Raw genomic sequence first — 2612 nt, forward strand, 5'->3', positions numbered from 1 at the left:
CACATATACAATTTGTATCTGCAAATTATTGAACGAGGTGAAGGTGAAGCGAGCACGTACGAACAACTACAGAAAAATGTTCAAAATTATTAGCCAAATATACAGAAATAAAAACTCGCAAATAATTATCTATAAATGTGAAACATACTAATACATAACACTGAAATGTATAAACAAACGCATGTATATGTAGTTCAATGCTACCACCTGTGGTAAAAAACATCACAATTAAACGATTAAACTCAGGGCTATGAGATACACTATATCGCCAGCCATTACGTTAGATACCAAAATAAACGCACTGCCAATCATCAAACTATGGAGAAAAACAAAACAATTTCTTTCTGTGACGTCGGCAATTTCGCAGCTAACGTAGTGCAATTTTTTTTCAACATGAAACCATCAATTTATAAACAAATTAGTTATAAAATTAGCTACTAAAAGACTTCATGTCTATTTTTTGCTAATTCACGAACTTGTGTACCTTAGAATTTTTTATTTTTTTTTATTTTATTTTTTTTTTTGTATCGCAACGCAATGTTTTAAAAATAAAAATCTTTTAAAAATATTCAACACGTACGCAATGCACGAGTTACGGCAAGTTTGGGTGGGTGGCTGACGGGATCATTGGTGAGTTGGTTTATTATGTTTATGGATTAAGGTAAACAAACCTAAAATGGAAATGCCGGCAAAACAACACGAACATTTTTACAAACAGATTGTAATGATTAAAAAAAGTTTTCTATTTAAAATAAAATTTTTTTCATTTTTAAAAAATAATGCCTCTACGAACAGAATAGTATTGAAATTTAACAATTGAAAATAAAATTATAATTAATTAATTAATTTAATTATTCTACAGCTGGTTTATGATTTCGTTCTAATATAAACACAGCAAATAAAATTGTTAATAAAAACTTTCATAGCAAAAGTAACAAAACTCCAGAATAATATGCGAACAAAAAAGTCAAGTACGGCTTTGGATCAGTTGGTTAAGGTGCGCTGATTCTAAGCTTCACATTTGGCAGGACCCAAGTTCGATTCCTGGTACTTGCAGTCTCAAAAATAATTATTTACGAATAATTAAATACAAGAATTATTTCCAAGACCACTGATGATGGGTATTTGGCAATACTCGAAACAGCTGTATGGTCAGCCAAAAATTCAATTAATTAAAATAATATAAAAAATAAAATTTTTGTTGTTGTAGTTCACTACTGTTCGAAAAAACCTCTTTATAAATAAATATAATTTTAAATTATAAAATAAACTTTAAAACAGCCTAATAAAATATAAGAAATAATATAAGGACACATACATTGTGACCGAAAAGTTTTCGGAAATTCTCATTTAAAATTCGCGCGCTGTATATTTTTCGATATTTTAAGTTTATGTAGTTTGGCAGCACTGTCCTTAATTACTATGCCAAAAATGAGCGCGATCTGTCGGACAGTTCGTTTACGGCAGCTGTTGAAACCAGTTCACCTCAGTAGTGCGTTGCGAAAAAAACAATGGAAAAAAATATTGAACAAAGAGTTTGCATCAAATTTTGTTTTTCGAACGAAATTTCGTGTGCAGAATCGTTGCGAATGCTACAAAAGGCTTATGGGGAATCAGTTTTATCGAAAACTCAAGTTTATGAGTGGTACAAAGCCTTTCAGGACTGTCGTACGACCGTCGAAGACATGCCGCGTTCTGGACGACCTTCGACCTCTACCACCGACGAAAACATTGAAAAGGCAAAGGAAATCGTGTTCAAAAATCCTCATGTGAGTGTTAGAGAGATAGCACGAGAGCTAGGCATCGGTCGTGAGATGGCTCGTTTGATTTTGGTGGACAATTTGTGTATGCGACGTGTCAACGCCCGGCTTGTTCCGATTCACCTCAATTTGTTCAACATTATCAACGATTTTAAGGCCAAACATTCAATAAATACCATCGAACAGCCACCGTATTCACCTGATCTTGCACCGTGTGACTTTTTCCTGTTTCCCAACCTCAAATTACCACTCAGAGGAACGCGTTTTGAATCCATAGAAGACGTAAAACAGAATTCGCAGAGGGAACTCAAAGCCATACCGGAAAGCGCCTATAAAAAATGTTTTGATGATTGGAAGAAACGTTTGCATTTGTGTATCGCTTCTAATGGAGCATATTTTGAAGGAGATAAAATAAATATTGATGAAGATTAAGAATTTTGCGTTTTATTTAAAAATTTCCGGAAACCTTTCGGTCACAATGTATATTTAAATGTTAAGAAAATGTGTTTTCTCTAAGACATCTACTCTAAACCCAGAAGGACGCACAATAAAACCGACGGTTGTAGTGCCACATCTCTTAAAAATAATAATAAAGTATTTTCGCTGTATATATCTAATATATTTAATATAAATCCTGTAAATAAAATGTGTGATAATAATGCGCGGAAATGCCTGACATTGGTGTCCATAAAAATTTTTTTGGCATTTATCAGATTTAAACAACAATGAAATTAATGAATCGAATATGTGTCATAAGGGTTTTGACTCTAGAGAAAATCAGATACATTTGATTGTGAAACAGCGGACAAATTTAAACCCAGCCAATTTATAAAATTTATCTAGAGTTAAGAA

Source organism: Teleopsis dalmanni, chromosome 2 (genome assembly GCF_002237135.1).
Source record: "Teleopsis dalmanni isolate 2A chromosome 2, ASM223713v2, whole genome shotgun sequence".
Lineage (NCBI taxonomy): Eukaryota > Metazoa > Arthropoda > Insecta > Diptera > Diopsidae > Teleopsis > Teleopsis dalmanni.